The sequence below is a fragment of the Rhinopithecus bieti genome, unplaced genomic scaffold (genome assembly GCF_001698545.2).
Source record: "Rhinopithecus bieti isolate Rb0 unplaced genomic scaffold, ASM169854v2 scaffold_5982, whole genome shotgun sequence".
NCBI classification, from domain to species: domain Eukaryota; kingdom Metazoa; phylum Chordata; class Mammalia; order Primates; family Cercopithecidae; genus Rhinopithecus; species Rhinopithecus bieti.
Window position 1 is genome coordinate 633,263 of NW_016805132.1, and position 23,406 is coordinate 656,668.

General features: G+C 39.9%; 1 protein-coding gene and 1 long non-coding RNA gene across 7 annotated transcripts in view; one reads left to right on the plus strand and one right to left on the minus strand.

Moving 5' to 3' along the window:
• Positions 1-23,406, minus strand: part of GFRA1 (GDNF family receptor alpha 1) — a 224,342-nt gene that overhangs the window by 73,350 nt on the left and 127,586 nt on the right. The gene's annotated exons all lie outside the window — the stretch shown is intronic.
• On the plus strand, positions 9,333-22,455 carry LOC108529143 (uncharacterized). Its single transcript, XR_001885418.1, has 3 exons — positions 9,333-9,425; positions 16,778-16,896; positions 22,355-22,455. It is a non-coding gene; the product is annotated as an uncharacterized LOC108529143 (long non-coding RNA).

Here is a 23,406-nt window from a genome sequence, read left to right on the forward strand (position 1 = left end):
GTAATTGTACTTTGAAAAGATATACTATTTTATTGATACATAGTGTTTGTACATATTTATAAGGCATATGTGATTTTCATTAATGCATAAAATGTGTAATGATCAAGTCAGAGTATTTAGGATTTTTTTGAGTCTACAAGCTTCATTTTTTAAAATTTTATTTGTAATTAGTAAATAATAATTACATATATATGTAATGCTTTGATATATGTTTAATGTTATGGAATGACTAAATCAAGCTAATTAACATAGCCATCACTTTCATATGTTAGCTGCAAAAAATTAGAAAATGAAATTTTAAAAAGTAATTTTATTTACAGCAGGATCAATGAATAAAAAATATAAAAGCACTTAAAATGAATGTAACAAAAGACATACAAGACCTCTACATTGAAAACTAAAACACTGCTAACAAAAATTGAAGGCTTGATAAATGGAAATATATACCATGTTCATGGATCAAAATACTCAATACTGTTATGATTATTAAGGCTCAATGTTATGAAAACTTAATAGCTTATGTAGTTTTAACAACTTTAAAAAGGCAACTAATATTATTATAACAAAGAAGGTATACACTAGGCCAATTTTTTAAGCTTATAAATAAGCCTATAGATAATTATCTCCAAATTATAATACATTTTGAAATTGTCAAACAGATTCTAAAGCTTATATAGAAAGGAAAAGGACACAGAATAACTAAAGCGATTGGAACAAGGAAAACAAAGTTGAAGGATTCACACTAACGCTTCTCAAGTTTTACTATAAAGCTTAAGTTATCAAGACAGTGTGGTATGGTATAGGCATAGACAAATTGAACAATGGAAAAGAAGATAGAACTCATAAATATCCCATACACCTACAGTCATTTGATTTTTTTGAAAGCAACACTGAAGAAATCCAATGGGGGAAGAAAGTCTTTTCAACATACGGTACTAGAATAATTGGATAATAATTTTTAAAAAAGAAAAACCCAAATACAAACAAAAAACCTCAATCCCTACCTCACACCATACACAAAACTAATGTAATATGGATCACAGGCTTAAACATAAAAGCTAAAATCATAAAGCTTTTAGAAGAAACATAAGATAATCCTGGAGATAGACAAACATTTCTGAGACAGGAACACAGAAAGCAATAACCATAAAAGATAAAACATTGGTAAGGTAGAGTTCATCAAAATTAAACACTTCTGATCACAAAGGACACTGCTAAGACAATGAATAGACAAACCACAGACTGGGAGAAAATATTCACAAAACATACGTCTGACAAAGGACTGGTATCTAAAATATATTAAAAATGCCCAAACCTCAATATAAGAAAACAACCCAATTAAAAATGGGCCAAATCTTTGAACAGACACTTCACAGAATAAGATAAATGAATGGCCAAGTAGCATCTGAAATGTGTTCAACATCATTAGTCATCAGAGAAATGCAAAATAAAACCACAATGAGATACATTCTACACTCACCACAATGGTTAAAATTTGACATCAAATGGTATTTTAAAAATGTGATGTCTCTAGAATTCTCATACATTGTTGGTGGGAATGGAAAATGGTTCAACCACTTTAGAAAACGCTGGGTAGCTTTTACGAAACTAAACAGACAATTACCCTATGACCCAGAAATTCTACTTTTAGGTTTTCATCCAAGAGAACTGTGAACATACGTCCACAAAAGACTTGGACAAGAATATTATACCAGCATATTGATAATAATAAAAACTGGAGACAGCCCATGTATCCGTTAATAGGAAAACGGCTTAACCAACGGTGGTCTATCCACAGTTATCCACCTGGACTACTACTCGGAAATAAGACGAGATGAACTATTGATACACAAAATAGTGTGGATGAATCTCAAAAACACTCTGTTGAGTGAAAAAAAATAAAAGACTACACACAGAAGTACACACAGTATGATTATATATGTAGTTCTAGAATAGGCAAAACTAATTTATGATTTTTAAAAAAATTAAAAGACTGGCTACTTCCAGGGAATGGGGGTGAGGATTGGCTAGCAAGGAATAAGAGGTAACTTTCTGGGGGGGGTGATGGTAATATTCTCTACCTTGAGAACGGCTTGTGTTGCACAGTTTGAGCCAAAACTCAGAGAATAGTATGCTTAAGGTTTGTGCCTATGTAAACATTATCTCAAAAAGGGGGTGGTGGGGAAAGCCAGGAATGGTGGCTCATGCTTGTAATCCCAGCACTTTGGGAGGCTGAGGTGGGAGGATTGCTTGAGACCAGAAGATCGAGACCAGCTTGAGCAATATAAGGAGGCACTGTCTCTACAAAAAAATTTAAAAATCACCCAGGCATGGTGGCATGTGCCTGTAGTCCTAGATACTCAGGAGGCTGAGGTGGGAGGATTACTTGAGCCCAGAAGGTCAATGCTGCAGTGAGCCATGATCCACACCACTGCACTCCAACCTGGGTGACAAGAGCGAGATTGTGTCTCAAAAAACAAACACCACCAACAAAAGAACAAACCATGAAAAGAAATAGCCTAAACAAATATTGAACACTGGTTAGTGATATGTGTGCTGAAGCATTTAGGGGCAGTATATTGATAAATGAATTTTAAAAATTTAGAAGATGGATATATGGGCGCTCATACAGCAACCACATTTAGATGTGAATATGGAATACAGGTGCTGGGTATATGCATTAACCATATTTTTTCCACTTTTCTGTATGTTCGAAAATGTTCATAATAAAATATTGGAAAAAATAAATTCATGCCTACCTTATTATTACTCTTTTCAAAAAGTTTCACATGGGCAATTGCGCACGGCACATGGGAAATCACTCTTGGCCCCTCCCCTCCTTTCGCCTGCTAACTTAGTCCCTCACAAATCCACCTCCAGCTCTCTCCGGGGCCCTGATGCTGCGTATCCTACTGCAATGAAGTTCAAAATAAACACTGCTGAAATCACAGGATATATAAATTAGGGTCGAGTTTTCACCTGGTAAGAAGATTGATCCTCTATATCTATTAAATGGATCCCCCAGTGCACGAAAATACTACCTCAATGACTTGAGGGCACCGGGAGGAGAGGGGAGAATGATTCGATTTACACCCTTGGAGTCAAAGCCAGCCTTCCATCAGCTCGCACACCGCACGGAGGATCAGGAGCCCGCCTGTGTTTTACGGTCTGGGCACAAGCGCCTTCTCGCCTGCGTGGGAAGGCTTCTGAACAGCTTTACCATAACTCTAACTGCCATCCTCTCCACAGCTCATTTTAGAGCTCAGCATTAAAATGTTGCTTTTCCCCCTCCCCTCCCCCTCTAATCTCTCCCTCCATCTGCTGTTATTCATTCTTTAACTTGGTAGAACGTCTGGGATGCTGTCTGAATGGGAAGTATTCTCAGAATGAACGCTGTTTACTAGAAATCCTTTTTTCTTGGGGGAGTGCATATGCGAGTGGGTTGTGCTCAGCTAATGTGCTCCTCTCCAGCCTTGGCTCTGTATTACGGAGAATGCCATTTAACCAGATTTTCATTTCGAATTCCATACAGCCACGTTGTTACTTTGCCGGTTACGTATTGCTTTCTTTACCATCATTCTAAGCCTTTCTGGCTGTGATCACATCTGGTGGTGACTTGTTTCTTGTGTTCTTGGCCATGGGAGGTATAACATTCATGGCAACTTGAGGGCGAGATCCCAAAACCTGCGATGAAAAGGGTCAGGTGCTGCTGAAGGAGGCATGGATTAGAAGTGAGGGGCATCTGGGTTTTAAATGTGGTCCAATCATCTGAGCGTCTTTGTATCGTCAGCTTTCCCCCCGTGGACGTCAGTTTCCCTATTTGTGGGATGATATATCTAAGGTCCCTTCAAGCCTTAAGGCTCTTTGATTTAATGGTTCTAATATAATTTGCCTTTTCTAAGTATAATGTCAGATATTTAGAATAAAATATGGTGATGAGGGACAGAATGTAAAAATCCCAGCCAGAGGCTCTATGCACTTGAAGGCACTGGCCTCTCAGCAGTCTGCTACTCCAAAGGAGTACATGGACCAATGATTTCAGCCCTGACTTGCAGGCAGAGCAAATATAAAAGGTCCCTCCAACACCGTGAGATGTGGAAGTGTCAGGGATGAATTATATAATGGGAGAAGCTTTCATATTCTAAACTCCTCTGGAGCAAGGAACTGCCTTTATCCCAAATACAATCCTCACACTGTCCCAAGTAAGAGGCTATCACTGTGGCCGGCAGCCCTGATTATTTACACTTAGAAAATGCCACCGTTATTGGCAAACACCAGGGCCAACTAACCAGTTGAAACGATTCAGAATGAAACACAGATGCAAGCAACTAGAAATCCATTTCTATAGATTATGAGATGGAATAAAACAGTAAATATAGTAAAATCTGCATGGCCTGCATGAGATATGATTTACGAAGCAAAAATTCACAAGACAGTAAAAGAACATTTGTTTGCAAATGCTTGCCGATTTCTGGTATCTTTCTGCCTTTCTTTTTAAGGCTGCAGAATTGAATTCACAACTTGTTTCCTCTCTTTCTTTCTGACTTGATTAATTACTATGTTAATATAACTACCGTTCTTCTTCTAATAGGCTCCCTCTAATGTGTTGTTCCAGAAAATTAAAAAATGGGTAAAAGATGCCAAATCTTCACAGGTGGAGGCAAACTTTTCTGGAAGCTCACAGTGACAGTCTGGGCTTCTGATATCCACATGGATCCTATGGCAAATTTGATCATACAGGTTGTGACCCCTGTAAATGATCCTTCAAGAGTTTGGTATTTTCCAGCTAGGGTGCTAAAAATTACATTTAAAAAGCACATGTTGGCTGTTTGGAACCCATTTTGTCATTCGTACACTGTTTCAGACATACTGTATTACATGATGATGAAATTCCTCCTAGTTCTGTTTTTTCATACCTTATACAACTATATTAAGCTGCAAGCCATACCCAAGTTTTCTCTGGGGCTCACGGTAACTGAATTATTTTCAATACCTGTAAGTTTGGAAATAATTATTTGGTCTGGTGAAGACAGTTCCCCATGTTAACCACAAGTCACAGGCTAGCCTTATCCATTAGAGCTTCCATTTCCTTAATGCACATTCTGTCGCCAGCCTGCACCCTCTGCTGTGCAAACGTTAAAAAATTGGATGTCTCCTGTAAGTGGTGTGCAAGTCACATGCTTGCTGCTGCACAATGATTAATAGTGCTGTCCCAGAAAATGGGATCATTACATTTTTAATTAACCTTTCCAACCTCCTCCACCTTTTCCTTTTGTTATACATTGGATCTCTGAAGTTTTCTACTTGTTTATGTTCAACTAGGTTTGAAACAAAGACATGAAAAATGGTTGCAGGTGACACAGGAGTCGATGCTTCAGGTGAGATGCCTGGTAGGGTGCAGTGCCTCATTGTACATCAGATGGAGGGACAGGCGCTTGGAACTTGGTGGCTGGGTTCCCACCTAATTTTTGTTTTGGCAGCTTAGCGTTATTTAATGGCCTTGGCTACCAGGAAACTGGCTTTTTAAAATCTCTTTCAACCTAATTATAATTACGGTGTATAAATCATACAATGATCAATTATAAAAATCTCAGGTTCATAAATATTTAACTTAGCATTTAAATCCACACTGCAGGAGTGCATGAAATTTCTGAGCCCGTCTCTTCGCAAACAACTGCTTTATTACAGTTCCATTGCCAATTACTGAAAACTAAACCAAGTTTGTCTTGCCGCACACTCAGGCACATATTTGAGCATAATGCCTTTCTGTGTATTAAGATGGCACAATTTAGTTATTTCTAAAATATGCCATGTCTCCCATTAAAAAGATATTTTGCAAAGACTTCTATGGCCATCTTTTAATTCCTCAAGTACGGAGAGGCACAATTATAATATTAGACATAAAAACACTCATTAAAATAGATTTTATCTAATGTAAGATTGATTCTGAGATAATTGAGGTCAGATTTGTTTGGAAAATGTATTGTGACATGTGCAAATGGTGATGCAAAGAGGAAATGATCTTCTAGGAGGACTCAAGCACAACAGCTAAATATTTTTCAGCAAAATCATAAAACCATAATTGGATTTCAATTTAGTAATAGCCAGTCTAAGACAGGCCATTTTTAATAATCTAATTATGTGTTCAGGGCCTACCCAGAACTCTACAATGGCTACAGAACTATTAATTGTACTCAATCCTGTTGCATCTTCAACCATGAAATTTGCTATTACATGTAGGACTGGCTCTCAGTTATGGATACTTTTTTTTTTCCCGATCTCAGATCATCTTTATAACATCTCAAAATGCCTATTCGTTTAATTTTCTAAAAGTGAAATTTTTTAATGACTTTCTCTGGACCAGAAAAAAATAGCTCAGATTTGTGGTCCTTCTACAGACAAAATTCACAATGAGATCTACAAACATTTCCCCTGTTTTTATGAAGGCTCAGAGATCAGCCCTTGCTTTTGTCTGATTTTCATTAATTAAAGGTATTTAATTGCTAACATCTCATTAGCAGTAAAATTAATGAGTACTTCAACTACAGGAAAAGATCTGCATGATAATATAAACCTAATTCATTTTATGGGGTACAAACTGTAGCTCCACTAATATTTAGCCTGTGCAAGCGCCACTGATACTTAGCTATTTCAACAGTAAAAGGCTAAACATGTCTTTAAAACCAATGCTGCTTCTCCCCAGAGAAAACAACAAATGTGAGCCAGCCGAGTAACAAAGAATCCAACCCCCCCTTCCCCCTCCCTTTCCACCAATGTATTGCCATGGAGAAGACTAATTGGAAGAGAAATATGGAGTGATTTGCTTTTAACAATTTTCTAAGTTGCTACTAAATAAAAAGGTATCCTTAAAATAATGTGTATGCACTTATAAACTAGCATACCCAGCTTTCAGAGTATCTCTGTGTGTGCCATGCTGAGTAGCCAGACAACACTTGTCCCAAAGAGGCTGCCAGTGCTTGGGACATTTCACGGAACTCTTTTCTGGAAGCCTGAGGCATGTTCTTTGGAATCCCTGAACAACATCGAGTCCCCGGCATGGAGGATGGACTTTAAAAGCCAAATGTCATTTAGTACTAAGTGTGATGAATAAAGGAGGCCATGATGTTGGACAATGCACAGGAGTAGAAAACAAGGAATGAATATATGTAAGGACTTTTTCCTATGGGTGACTGAGATGTCAGCTCTGAAAATAATCACTGGCTTTCCCAAAAAGCCATTGCACCAAAGATGGTCCAGGAATAAGTGCTTTGCTTCTCAAGGTGACTACTTTGAAGGAGAATATTCATTTGAATGTATGTGTTCTTAGTAAGCTCACTATCCATAGTCACATTGTACATTTGCTGTGTTCCTCCAAACAGCTAGAGCAAAAAGATGCCACCAGAAGGCAGGCTACATGTCCGAATGTCACTTCTACTACACAGTCTACAAACATTGTTCTGGCCTCAGTATGCATAGAGAGAAGGAAAAGCATGCATTCTAAAGCCAAAGAATCAGCTGAAACAATGAAAAATGAAGAGGCTGAAGATCCTATTAAGTAGCCTAGATGATGCTGAGATAATAATGAATCATTGATGATGTCGGCAGTTGTCAGGGCCCTCACGGTGTGGATTTCAGCAAAGATAAGCTAAGTATCAGGTCTTTATTTTTAGTTAAAGAGCATAAAATCCAATGCCTTTCCTCCCACGAGCCTATTTACATACCTGCTGTGCTACCTATTTGCCTTCACCTGCTTCCCAATTAATACCCCATTAAGCCACTCCACCTGTGGTGGCTTCTACCTTCACCACAGCCCTGCAACCATCACTCATCTGCTACAGCTCAATTGTTTCTTCCGGAAAGATCAACAAAAGCTGCATGAATAATAATTGCAGCCCTTCACATTTACAGGGTTCTTAAAAGACAGTAGCCAAAAGCTTGGCCAGTTTGTGAGGAGAGAGCCAGGAGCTGGGCAGAAAGTCTAGAGTAAATGGAGCTGCACTCAAGAGGACCAAGGGAGCAGAAAGGTCCATCTTAATAGATATGTGAATTCTGGGCTCTGTGTGTGTGTGTGTGTGTGTGTGTGTGCATTTGTGTGTTTATTATTGAGACGGAGTCTCGCTCTGTCGCCCAGGCTAGAGTGCAATGGCGCGATCTAGGCTCACTGCAACCTCCGCTTCCTGGGTTCAGGCAATTCTCCTGCCTCAGCCTCCCCAGTAGCTGGGATTACAAGTGCCCAACACCACACCCGGCTAATTTTTCATATTTTTAGTAGAGATGGGGTTTCTCCACGTTGGTCAGGCTGGTCTCAAACTCTTGACCTTGTGATCTGCCCGCCTCAGCCTCCCAAAGTGCTGGGATTACAGGTGTGAGTCACCGTGCCTGGCCTGTATATATATATTTTAATGGTGTTTTGCTTCATTCATGAAGGTGCTTCCTGTCCCTTTGGGTTGAAATGTGGGTCTTGGGTATTTGTTTGGTTAAGTGCTTTTTCATCACCTATTAGTACATTATTTCTCATTCATATAAACAGGTTTTAAGTGTTCCAAAATTTGGTTCCTTCAGTGGCCAAGCCTGGCCACCATCTGAAAATGTGTATTTTTACACAACTCCTAGGCACTTCCGATGATCAGACTTGGAATTCGCTTTCTGTAGGTTAAAACTTTCTTTTTATACCCACCTGCACTCTTACTTATTTTCCTACTAAATCCTGGCTTTCTATTTGGCTTTCAGGAATATGGTCCTTAAGAGCTACCTGCTAGTGGACAGTATATTCCGTTTTCATTCCATGAAGATCTTGTTGATGGGAAGGTTTTCTTTGCCCATGTTTCACGTGTGACTTCATAATTTAGACTAGATTTACCAGGGGGTCCTAGAACATATATTTCCAGGTAGATTAAAACAAAGCAAGATGGTAGGACCCCCTCTCCCCCAACACACACACACACCTCCACAACTGCCCCACCAACACCCCATGGCCTCTCATGAGCTTGAGATGAAGGAAGAACAGCAGAACTGGCGGCCCAGCTGCATGCCTCAGTGAGCCTTCATGTTTTACTTTAATGGAGTGTTGGCGAGTCTTCCTGTTCATTTTGTTTCAAGCTTTAAATTGGTTCCAAATGCATTCACACACTTACTGTTTGAGCCCTGATATAACTCTTGTTAGATCCCCATTGGAAGGACGACACCAGTTAGCTTTAGAATGAAGTTTAAGCCCTGGAATTTTTACATTAAAATTCCTTAGTCAGGACCTCCATTGTGTCTCTGCAGCTTAATCTGCCACTCTGTCTCCCACAGGAATTGCAGAGTAAATTCAGCAATATTCTCGTGGTGTTGGGCACCAAGCCACCTCTCCACAGGAGGTGCTCTCCCAACTGGCTCCTGCCCATCGAATGTGGCTGAGAGTTTGCTGAGGCAGGTAGAAGCAGGTGAGTAATCCAGCACTCTCAGGTTGCTTCTATAGGTTGGTGTAAAAGTACTTGTGGTTTTTGCCATTACTTTTGCACCAACCTAATAGAACATGGCATTCCTGAGCTTTTCACACAAGTGTGTTGGTTTTGGGGTTGTTGTGTCCCTGATTACATGAGCACCACATCAGTTAAGATCCCAGGGCTAAATAAGAACAAGCCCAGCATTCAGAACTGACATTTCCACCTAGTGATTTGCTCAGTAAGAAAGTAGGTATACAGTTTAGGTAAAATGCATGTGTTCTACCAAGGACTCCTTCAGGCTTCAAAGTGTGCCTTTTCTAACAGAGATTTGGACTTGCACACTAGCTAGTTTTTGTGAGAAATGCTTCCTTGAATGTTTCCATTTAAGCATGGGTGAGGCTGAAGCCAAATGTGAGTGTTGGGGTCAAGATGATTCCCTCTACTTTATGCCTGGAGAGATCAGAATCACATTCAGCACAAGTGCCTGGGCTCAGTCCAGCTGCTAATGCTTCCAGCTGCTAATGCTTCCAGCAGCACCCCAGGACATGCCAAAGGGAAAGGGTCGCTCTTTGGCTAGGGCATTCAGGGATGAGAGGAATGAGGACTATTGGCCTCAGAATGGTCAGCCATGCTGCCCTTCAGTGGGGAGGGGATAGAGGGCTGAGAGCAGCAGTGGATTCCTGCTCCATCGGGGGACAGCCGGGTTCCCTGCACTTGCACTGGATGGATGAGGCTCTGGATTACCGGAGGTCCTGTTTTAAGACACAGGAATACTCACACAAAGCCAAATTTCCATCATTTAGCATTCTTACCATGATATTGCCAACACAGGTACTAATTAGCCTTTTACCCTTTGGCCTTCAAAAAATGGATGATAAATAGCTCCTGAGAATTTCTCCTGGTGTGTCTAGAACTGCCTCCAGTGCCAGGAAAGATTGGGCAATCTTATTCCTATGGCATTAGCTAATGAACTGACCCAAGAGAACTGAGAGAGTACTAAGGTAGGAAATATGGTAGAATACAATTCTTAAGGTAGGAGTGTGAAGGCTGGAAGTGGAGACTGGCTTGACTCAGGAAGGAAACCGGCATTTCCAAGGACTATAGTGAGCCTCCCAGGAAGTTCTTGAATAAAAACAAAATGGAAGTCCAGTGGCTTTTTGGTGGAGAGCAAGGCTTTCTCAAAGTTTCTGTTTGATCTATTATGTGAAACAGATGATCTCCAATGGCAGATTTACGAGCTGTTAGTTTTAACCGAAAGGAAATCCATCCCTTAGAATCTTCTGCAGGCCCTTCAAGTACCGCACATAAGAAGTTCTATTTGATAGTATAAGTGGGACCACATTTAGTGATGTTTGGGGATTGAAGCAGTAGTGGTTGAAGTGTATGCAGTTCAAAGATTTGGCTTAGAAATACATTTGTAAAAAAAAATTGAAAATTAAATGTGGCATTAGGAAAGACAGGTGAAATAGCATAATTTCACAGAAAGCCAAAGTTCTGGAAATCTAACATATACTCTGAAATTGGTAATTCATTTCTGGTATGGAGTCTGCATGGTAGAAAGAAAAAAAAAAAGCAAATGTCTAAATCTATTTCTTGACACCAGCAAGTGGTCCTCTTTGTGTGCTAAAGACTTCTTTAAACTGTCAATAACTCAGGAGTGCTTCCGCATTTGAGAGAGAATAGAAAGGAAATTATAAATGTGATTACAAGCCCTACATGGTCTTCTAAGGAAGGGAATCACAATCACCTGCTGAAACTGAACACTGCAGAGGGGGAAAAGGTATCTACAGGAGATTAGTGTGTCAGTAAATACATAAAGTACAGAAGTCCCACATATTTGACATTTGAAGAACAAAGCTATCCATCAATGTCCTGGCACAGATCGATCAAGCAGAATGCTACTGCTGAAAACCTAACAGTATGATGGTAATAATGTAGCCATAAAACCTCTAGTCTATAATTGACTGCTTCCACTTGAAGCTAACATGTCTAAAACAGTGACTAATGTTCACGTAAAGATTTCACTTGTGTTGAATGACAATCAGTTACACCTCACACGATTCAGTAAATGGCTTGCGCTGGATATAATGGCCCAGGGACAGACACCGAGGTGGAGAGGGAGAGTATATCCCAAAACGAACAACACAGGTATGTGATGTTGAAATGTGGGTCTTGGGTATGTTTCTTCTTGGCCACCTCCTTTAGATGTGATGAGGCTGCCACTTTCTGACAAAGTAACCCAATTAGAAATGTAAGCGGCTGCGGAGTCCAGTACCATTATAGCAAGCTCCTCAGGGCATCCAGGTCTTAGTCGCGAGCTTTGTTTAGTGAGCCTAGTACTATAAATCACATTCCTGTACCTTGAGAGTACATGCTCTGTCTCCTGGCAATGAGTAACTAGAGGCAGAGAAACCAAGGGGGTTGGGGGAGAGAAGAACAGCATTCACAGATTTTGGACCTCTGTCCTCTTTTTTTTTTTTTTTTTTTTTTTTGAGGCAGAGTCTCGCTCTGTCACCCAGGCTGGAGTGCAGTGGTGCAATCTCGGCTCACTGCAACCTCCACCTTCCGGGTTCAAGCGATTCTCCTGACTCAGCCTACTGAGTAGCTGGGATTACAGGCACCCGCCACCATGCCTGGCTAGTTTTTGTATTTTTAGTAGAGACGGGGTTTTGCCAAGTTGTCCAGGCTGGTTTCAAACTCCTGACCTCAGGTGATCCACCTGATTCAGCCTCCCAAAGTGCTGGGATTACAGGCATGAGCCACTACGCCCTACCTCTTCTGTTTCTTTTCTTTTCTTTTTTTTTTTTTTAAGCTCTAAGAACATCTGTGAATGCTAGGTGCCAGGCTGGTAAATAAGTTGGTTAGGCAGATCTTCTTAGACAAGAGATGTATAGCTGGGCTGTTAGCAATGAGAATTGAAGTTTGAAAGGAAAGCTTATTGCTGTTGCTAGATGACCAAACAAAAGATTACTTACCTATCAGCACAAATTCAGAGCCTTCCATTAGTATGAATGGTTGCTGAATGGACGTGGACCAACTGCGCAGGATTATTCATTGTGGGCATTTGCCACAACTACATTGATCAGCAATGCCCCGCCATGCAGCAGGAGGGAAAAATGGCTGTGTTTGTTACACCCATCTCAGTATTTTGGTGTGTTGTGTTTTAATCTCAAAGGAGGGTTTGTATGCACTCTTTGAAAGCCACTTCCACTCTGGTCATGTTTAATTTCAAAATACGAGAATTCCCGTTTCCCCTTCAACAAATAGGAGAAAAGCCCTATGCATCTTTGAGTTCATAGCCCTGAGTTAAAGCCCTTTTATAAGTTGGATTCAAGTAAAATAAAGTCATCTGTGGATTTCATTTTCACAAAATCCCCAAGACCTTTGTGTGCTCCAAAATGTTATTTGCAAATTTCAATATTTCAGTTAGCCAGTAACTGTTTATTACCAAAAGTAGAAATGTGTCCCCACACTGTAAGGTTCATTGTAACTAAAAATTTTAATTAACATGTCTGGTAGCTTCTAATGGACTTTGCGTGTACGTCAGATTGCTTTGTGGCCTTTGATATATACTTAAAGGTAATTGGGTAGTCTAACTGATGTATTTTTAAAGAGCAAACTATTGATTAATAATGTTTCAGTATTAATATAACCACTTTGTGTGGATCAAGAAACATCAACAGTAGAAAACCCATATTTATCTACAAATTAACAACTCTATATAGATCTGTTACTTTAAGCTAAATGGGGTGCATCCACTCATTACATTCCAACAGGGACTAGACTCCTCGTAATAAAGATTAAAGCTGAAATTGGCCTTATTTTTCCACTGCATGAAATGAATGCTATTCACCACTTCATGCCCTATTGGAGCTGAAGAATAGTTGCAGTAAAGCACAGGTCCACTTCCTGCTCTGACAGGCCGGTATTTTTAATGCTTTACTTGATGAAAACACTCCATATTTTGGTAGCTTTAATTGCTGCCAGTGCTGAACAGAATGAAATAAAAAATGATTGTGCCATACAGGATGGAGGTGGGGACGATGCCAGCTTTGTCCCTACTTAAAACCAGTTGTACGGTTCATATACTCCAAGTGTATGTTCATTCCAATTGAATTACTACAAAGAGGGAAAGCTGGAGTATTTCAGAGACTTGTGATGAAGCAGTTCCTGAGGCTGGGTTTTAGGATACTGGGCAGAGCACTTCTCAGACAAACTGGAACTGTCAGTTCAATTTTTTTTAATTAAAAAAAAAAAAAAAAAAAGTACCTAGAAGCCTTGAAGACTCTACTACAGAGGGTGGTTTAAATGAAATTCCTTAGTTGTCTTTAGTATAGGATGACGGATACCCTAACCTCCAGGCAGTTTGTGTAAACAACTGTCTGAGTGCCCAAGACAAGCTACAAACAGCAGCAATGGCAGTTGCCCAAGCCAACTTTCTGAAAGGGTCACTTTGCTCTGTGCCGATGACAAAATATCCATACATTGCAACTGCTACCTGAATGTTATTTAGATTTATGGAGAGAGAAAAAGATACCAACTGGCAGGGTTCCTTGTCCTAGTTTAATTCTCATTCATTCTCTCTCATTCTCTCATTCTCTCTCTCTCTCTCTCCCCCCCCCCATGCAATGAACATGGCAAATTTAACTCTAACTCTCTAACAAGCTGGAAGAGCCACAGATGGGAAATTAACATACAGAGAACTAAGAAATTTGCAGGAGGTCACACGATGAAGTTATCAGCCACCTTAGAAGGGGGCTGTGATATAAAGCTCAAGTATCCTGGTCCTAGGCCAATGTTCTCTCCACTCTAATGTGTTATAACCCACAAGTGTTGACAGCTTTGCTAAAAGAGGTGTGCTGGCCTAAATGTTCTTTGTCACTGCTCGGTTTGGTAGAACATCTGAATAGAGGCTCTAAATGACATCCCATTAAACTAGTGATGCTTAAATTTTTTTGAGCATTCAGAGTCCCCTGGGGAGCTTGCATCTGACTTCCACATAGACTGATTTAGTGAGCTGGTCTGAGGTTAGACCTTGAAATCTGCCTTTTAACACAGTTTGCATGTGACTCTGCTAGACCATGTTTTAAGAAATACTGTACTGCTAAAAGAAAATGACTTCCTAGAAAGCTAAGTTCATTAATGAGATAGATATATTTTCTGTATATAAAAGCACATGATAAGCCAATAAAAATCTAAGTTATAAGAAGTATGTTTCAATAATTCTATCACATTAACTCATTCATTCATTCACAGTATTTACTAACATGCCAGGCCATATAAATTTTGACCCTAGTATTCCAAACTACACATTCAAATTCACTTCAAGCTAGTGAATATTAACTAAACAAATGATATGGTATAAATGCTGTGCTAGTTACCTATGAGGAATACAAGATAATGTCAGCTAAGCAAAACATAGCCCTTTCTTGTTTAAAACTAAAGAAGCAAATATACCCAAGGAATGATATAGATATCAGAATATAATATTCATAATCTATATGTATGAATTGACAAATACTATCAGCTGGCAAGAATGAACTACTTAAAAACAACCCTGTGACAACTGAGTATTCCCTTGAAAAAAGATAAAATTAGATTTCTAAGGTATCCATACACGAAAATAAATTCTAAATAAATTAATTAAAATGTGAAAAACAAAATGTTAAAACTTTTAGAAGAAAACGTAGATTACGATTTTGAGATAGTAAAGCAATTTTTAAACAAGACATATACCTCCACACCATAAAGAAAAGACTGATAAATTAACCACATTAAGGTTAAAATCTTGGCCAGGGTGGTGGCTTCCACTTGTAATCCCAGCACTTTGGGAGGCTGAGGGAGGACCACCTGAGGTCAGGAGTTCGAAACCAGCCTGGTCCACATGGCGAAACCCCAGCTCTACTAAAAATACAAAAATTAGCCCAGCATGGTGGCACACACATGTAATCCCAGCTACTTGGGAGGCTGAGACAAGAGAATCTCTTGAACCTGGGAGGTGGAGGTTGTAGTGAGTTGAGATTGCGCCAGTGCGCTCCAGCCTGGGCAACAGAGCAAGACTCTGTCTAAATAAAAAAAAGATTAAAAACTTACAACAACAACAAAAAAATTCTAAAGGCAAAGTAAACAGATAAGCCACAGACTAGGAAAAGATAGATGGACTCACAAAATGACAAAATAATGATTTCCAGAATCACATAGAACTCCTATGAATCAACATGAAGGAGAGAAATATGAGGAGATAATCAATAAAAAAGACTGTCAAGCATAAAGATATGTTGCACCAAGAGAAAATTCTGAGGACAGGAAAGAATAGAATTTCAATTTCAAAGAACAAAGGGAACTTCATTATTAAGGAAAAGCTTAGTAGTGTATTGTTTAAATGGATGCTAGTGAGAGTCGAATCGTTACACTATTTTCACTGGTTGCATTGAGAAGGGTGATCTTTAGTTTTATCTTTAAATATCTGTATTACAATATCATGCAAATTACATCCTTTCCAACTACATAAACTTATGTTAGCATATTTTATATGTTAATGTAAAAATGTATCAGGAGGCAGCTTTCCAAAATTCTCTTAGAGAATACCTGAGCAAAAGAATTTAAAGACAATAGCTATAGAGAACTTCTCACACATATTAGTATGTACAAGATTGTTATTATACATTGTTTACTTCCAATTAGTCACTATTATAACCCAAATGCCCACTGATGGAAGACAGGACAAATAAATTATGGTATATTCACACAATGAAATACTACAAATGGCAATGAAAATGAATGAACAAGAGCTATAGCATATCAAGATGGATAAACCTCAATGTTTGGAAAGGAGGCAAGTTGTAGAAGAGTTTGTACTGAATGGTAACATTTATTTAAAGAATACAAACCTAGAAACAAAGCATACACACACACACATACACCATTCACATTTGTGTGTAAATAATATATACTTATACATATTTATATATTTATTCACATATTTATATATTTATACACATATGTGAGAATACATGATAATTTTATCTATTTCATACATATGAATGTATTAAAACATGCAAGAGAATGATGAACACCAACAAATCAGAAGGAAAACAGAATTCACTATCTGAGTAGATCCCAGGTTTTATGAGGATAGAAGCATTTACAATTTAGGAGACTCTCTTTAAGAAAAAGAATAGAGAAATTTAAACAGAAAAAAATATAATGTGTTTATATAATTTTGTATACGCTACATCATCAAGTACATTCCTGATAGGAGAACCATATTAGTTTGAGTAATTGTCAATGAGATTAGAATCATTTGCTTATAATTTGACATATTTAATGATTTAATTTATCTTCCACAGACAAGCTAATGGCTCTACACATTTCAAACTCTGCTTCTCAAGCATCAAGTGTTGGCACCACAGGACACATTCACATCCCTGTATGATCTCTAATCCTGTTCCTCCATGTCATGTTGCTGGTGAGTCAGAACCATAGACAGTGGGAGTATTCCTGGAAGCCATCCACCACTCCACAGGGACATCTAGCAATAACTTAACAATACATGGAATCGCCACACCGTCTTCCACAATGGTTGAACTAGTTTACAGTCCCACCAACAGTGTAAAAGTGTTCCTATTTCTCCACATCCTCTCCAGCACCTGTTGTTTCCTGACTTTTAATGATCGCCATTGTAACTGGTGTGAGATGGTATCTCATTGTGGTTTTGATTTGCATTTCTCTGATGGCCAGTGATGAGGAGCATTTTTTCATGTGTCTGTTGGCTGCATAAATGTCTTCTTTTGAGAAGTGTCTGTTCATATTCTTCACCCACTTTTTGATGGGTTATTTGATTTTTTTCTTGTAAATTTGAGTTCTTTATAGATTCTAGATATTAGCCCTTTGTCAGATGGGTAGATTGCAAAAATTTTCTCCCATTCTGCAGGTTGCCTGTTCACTCTGATGGTAGTTTCTTTTGCTGTGCAGAAGCTCTTTAGTTTAATTAGATCCCATTTGTCAATTTTGACTTTTGTTGCCATTGCTTTTGGTGTTTTANACCATTTGACCCAGCCATCCCATTACTGGGTATATACCCAAAGGATTATAAATCATGCTGCTATAAAGACACATGCACAGGTATGTTTACTGCGGTACTCTTCACAATAGCAAAGACTTGGAACCAACCCAAATGCCTATCAATTATAGACTGGATTAAGAAAATGTGGCACATATACCCCATGGAATACTATGCAGCCATAAAGAAGGATGAGTTCATGTCCTTTGTAGGGACATGGATGAAGCTGGAAACCATCATTCCCAGCAAACTATCGCAAGGACAGAAAACCAAACACCACATGTTCTCACTCATAGGTGGGAATTAAACAATGAGAACACTTGGACACAGGAAGGGGAACCTCATACACGGGGGCCTGTTGTGGGGTGGAGGGAGGGGGGAGGGATAGCATTAGGAGATAGACCTTATGTAAATGACAAATTAATGGGTGAAGCAAACCATCATGGCACATGTATACATATGTAACAAATCTGCACGTTGTGCACATGTACTCTAGAACTTAAAGTATACATACACTAAAAAAAAATAATAATAAATACATGAAGTAACTGGGAGCTCTATAACTCTATCCTGCTAAACCAAAACCCAATGTATCCCCAACATCAACTGCCCCTTAGCCAGATGCTCACATATCTGAGACCTGTCCAATACTGCTGGACAGCAGGGAACACGGAGAGAAGAAAGCTCAGAGTGAAAAGCAATAATGATCTTCACGAATTGCAGCTAAAATCTCTGACTTCTGCAAATTTTACAAATTTTTACAACATATATTCGTGTAAATGCACTACAAGAGACTCTCCTAGGGCTTGTGGAAGGGAGGTGCCACAATCTTAAACTTCATTCGCTTCACAGGAAATACACCCCTGGGGATCATGGGATGAAAAAAGATCTGTAGTGATTCATTTATTTGTGTGTGTGTGTGTGTGTGACGAGAGAGAGAGATCAGATGCAAATATGTCAAAATGCTAAGATTTGATAAAGGTGGGCTTGTATATACATTTCTATTATTGTTGTTTATACTTGTTTGCATATTTGAAATGTTCCATTAAGAGGTAGAGATAGAAACAGAGAGAGAAACAGAGAACACAAGGAGTGTGCTTGTGTCCCGAAATCTCCTGGGGAGCAGCTGACGGGAGCTCTGCAGACATAGCTTTGAGAGAGCCCTTTGGCCCAAGAGGGAGGGGAGTAGTAGGAGTGGCAGCCTGACAGATCCTGTGGCAGCTGTCAGTCACCAAAGGTCAAACACATCTGCATAATTGATTGGAGCTGATGGTTCACACTGCACCACCGCATCTAAAAACACGCATGGTGTTGAGTCCTTTTTTTTTTTTTTTTCCTGGAAGACACCAGCTTATGGCCCAGCTCTTGACTCCCCACAGAAAGGGCTACCTGTTTTATCAAGAAAAAAGAAAGCGCTAGCGCCTAGTGTGACTCTGTCACCACAAGACACTTCACGTCAGCTGGCACATGTCAAAGAATGACACAGAAAGCTGCCACCTGCCATCTTCACACAGAGCACATCAAACTTCTTTTTGTAAAACACTTCAACAGCAACCAAGAGAAAATTTCCTTTATGAACCACAGAGCCATCTCTGAATGAGAGCAGAGGTGAAAGCTCCTTTCCTAGAACTGGAGACAAGAGAGGAGGCATCGACTCTGCAAAAGGTCTCAGGTTAAAAATAGACCCTCTACTATTCTCACTCACAAACCTCACACACGCTCCTCCCTCAGATATCTGCTTCCTGGGGACCCCAGTGGAGGTGTCAAAAGCCACAGGTGGCTTTTTTTTTTTTTGGAATACAAGTTGTAACATTTTCCGCCTAAAATGAAGGACAGTAGGATGTGACAGCTGAGATTCTTTTTACTGTGGTTTTATCTAGTGTGAAAGCAAAGAACGTGTGTGTGTACATGCGTGTGTGCATGCGTGTTTTTGTGTGTCTGCATGTGTATGTGTGTGCATGTGTGTGGGGGGGGCGGGGGGTAGGGACCGTTTTGAGGATTTTGCCTTTTGTCTTGCAGTTTCACCTTACAACACTTTAAAATAGTTACTAAGAATTAAAAACTTTAGGGCCAAATGTGACCTCAGAGAGAATCTAGTCCAACATTCTCATTTAAAGGTGAGGAACAGTAGTTAGCTAGCTAATGGCAGAGTCAGGAGAAGAACCCAGAACTTCTTCCCACAGCTGGAAGCATGTGTGGTGTGCGGTGATTAAGGGTGAAGACTCTCAACAGGACTCCCGGGGCTGTATCCCACTCCTGACCCCTGCGCTCATGCAAATGTGGGCAAGTCATTCACCTCTGTGCCTCCATTTCCTCATCCATGAAATGGGGATATGATAACAACAGTACAAAGCTCAGAGGGTTGGTTCAAGGATTAAATGAGATAATATATGCCCAGCACATAGCAGACGCTAATAGTCTTGGCTGTTGTTAGTTCTATCATTCACCAGTCACTTGCTTCTTCCATCCTGCCAGGACTCCCACGCTCAAAAGACTGTTCCAGAATGAGCTTTACTAGGGGGTGCACATGGACAGCCTCATAAATATAAAATGATCATTTCCATGTGATGGCTTTTTTGAAGTAATTGGCTTTGATCTTAAGAAAAATAATCATTAAACACAAGAAGAAGCTTATTCCAGGGCATGAAGAAAAGAGAAGAAGGATGAGAGAATAAAGAGTTGGCTGAAAGAGAAATGGGACAAGTGAGAAAGATGCAGCTGTATTCTAATGGGATCAATTTTTAACTTGATTCAAATTAAATTTCAAGCACCTTATTTTTTAAAGGAAAGAAATTGTTCTAATAACAAGAGCACACTGGGTCTAAGGACTGTTGCACACATTCAGACAAGGGACTGGCTGGGCACTGTCACCTCCCATATGTCCCACAAGCCTGTGGCAATGAGCAGCGAGTTCTCTGGATCAACTACCTCCAACATTAGACACATCTTTAAAATATGCTTCCAGGATGCTCCTGGAAAATGGGAGATGTTATAGCCAATAATTAAGGATCTAAATATGCTCGAGAACACTTAGGGTATAACAATGAAGTCATTACTCTTTATCCCTTGAATTCCAACAAAGCAAGAAATAGCAGCACAATAAAAAATCCTTCATAACGGTTGATTAGAAAATATGTCCGGCGGAAAATCAAGCTCTTTGCACATTAAAAATCCAAACGTGTTAGAGAAACAGGGATTTTCAGCCCCACACAGCTTTAACACAAAAGCTCACATTAATAAGATACAATTTGGATTTGCATTTTTTAATAAGCTAGGGATCAAAGGGAACACATAGCTGAAGGGGTGTTAAGCTGTGTGCAGGCAAACTGCTCACTACACACTGAAGGAAGAAGACACATTCCCCCCTGCAGGAAGACGCCTATAATTTTAGAAATATAAAGTCTATTCTTTCGTTAATACATCATTACTGATGAACAATTTCCAAGCATTTGAATAAGTTCAGGTAGATTTAACCTGCCTGTCTACCTAATGGACTCAGTCTATCTTAATGATACTGATTCCAACGATTTAATTGAGGATATCAATGAAGGAATTGATGTAGGACTTTCCCTCCTATGTACATTTTAGTTATGTAAAAACAAGTACCAGTCCCTTAATTCCTCAGGCTGGGTAGGATATGAGTGTGACTTCCTATTATCAAACCATTATGATTAAAAACAAAACCACTATTATTTTAAAGCTTGAAATCAGGGTCCCAGGGGCTGGGAGAGACTCATGCAGACGTTCCTCTTCTTAGTATGTTCCAAGCACTCCACAAAAGATCCCTGGAAGGCAGATGCAGTTATATCCTTCTAGAGCTTAATTATTAGTATTTGCTGATGGCTAACTAAATGTCCAACGTAGTACCAACTCACCACTCTTCATGGATTCTTCTTTGGACACTGTTCCTCCATTTTCAAAGCAAGGAAGTGGAGGCCCAGAAAGGCTAAGTGGTAGGGCTGGGATTTGAATTCAGGCAGATGAACACCAGAACTAACCTCTGGGTCTGCTGCATTCCTGAAGGCGTAGTTACTCCTCCTCTCCCACTACCGCCATCCTCCAAGCCATCCCAGTAGTGGTCCTTGGAGTTCAGATGGCGCCTCCTCCTTCTACCCTGATAACTGAGCTTCCTCTAATGTCCTTGCTGTCACACTGCTCTTCCTTAAAGAAAAACTCTGGCCCTACTTCATTTCCTTCAGGAACCTTCCCAGATCAGGCTGGTCATCCTTTCCTGCTGCAGTTCCTGGCCAATATGTGATCTCTTAGGAGGTGGGAGTCATGGAAATGCGTCTGAGGCATCTCATAGGACGTGCTCCTCTGGGTTTCTGAACAGTCCATGCCTTTCTAAGAACGGTTTCCCATGTAACCATCTTCCTGTCTGCCCCCAGAATATTCGCCAGTAGCACTTGCGGCTGCAGCATTTACCCTGAGATAACTCTGCCATGAAATATCTTGCTTTTATTATTATGTTTGCATAACTCTAGTGTATTGACTTTGGAAACAAAACACATCGTTTTATTTATAGCATTCTGTTTTTAGTAGTGACATTTCCATTTACAAAATACAGTAATTCTCGATTGCTGAAAAATGTCAAATCCTAGAAAATGTAACATTCCTACACTTGATGTTAACATTGTTCTCGAACAGTTGTTGGCCAAAAATTCATTTGATGAATCTGATTTTCTGAAATAGATGATTCAGATGATTCAGATGTTAGTTCTGTTTAGAAATAACTCCAAGAACAGTTTTTGTATTTTATTTTCACATCAAAAATCAGTCAGATTTGCTTCAGCCTCAAAGAGCATGTTTATGTACAATTAAATGAGCACTGGCAGTGAGCTGCACATTTTTTTTCCCTAAACAGGAAAAAGGGTTAAAGAGCATCCCCTGGGAGTCCTTCCCATGAGCCACATCTGACTAAACTGGGACGTACCACCTGGATCAATGGAATACTGTTCTCCCAGAAACCTGGTACTGCTACTGTCTGTGGACTGCTTACAGTTAGAACAGATATCAAGGCAAGCACCTGCACAAGCTCCAGATATGCTTTCTGCTCCTAGGTTTCCAGAGACACGCCTGGGTTCTTATTCCTCTCTGTGAATGAAGCAAGTTGGGTTGGTCTCTGTTAGCTGCAATCAAGAAACCAGTGACTAAGAAACATTCCAAGGGGACACTCTGGCAGTTTATGTTACTGAATTGGTAACAGGAAACCCCTGGCAGAGATGTCAGGAATCCCCACACCTGTTAGAAGGCCAAATGGCAAAGGGGCACCCCACTACATCATAACCACTGACTCTTCTTTTGGGGGGATGTGGCCAGTGATCATTAACTAGAGACCAGAGCAGTAACTTTAGTCATTGGATAAAATGGAATTTAAGGAGAGACTTGAATGAAAACATAGATCTGCTAGGGAGTTGAGGGGCTGTAAGCTCCCATGGGAAAATAGAAGGAAGAGGGAGAGCTCATGTGGAATTTGCAAATGACATAGAACGGGGCACCAGGAACTGGTGGTTAGCAAGGGAAAGAAGCAGGAGGGTACGCACCACACGGTGAAGACCTGGCAGACCGTTGGCCTTAAGGATAGCCAATGGCCATTCATTTCTTTGTTTATTGAGGATCAACTGTGTTCCTGAAACGAGGCATACATTTTAGATACTAGTGGAAGACAGAAGCCAGGCAAACAAGCAAATAAATAAACAAGATTCATTTTATGGAAGGAATAATATGATAAATGAGGAGACGACGCCTCTACTCCACTTTAGGGAGAGTAATCAGGGAAGAGCTCCCCAAGAGGTGAGTTGAGAGGTGGGGTGAGTTGAGAGGTGGGGTGAGTGGAGGCAAGCCCTAGGGTGGGGTAAAGCTTGGCGATTTGGAGAAACGAGGAAGGAGACTGCTGTGTCTAGAGCACGCGTGTTA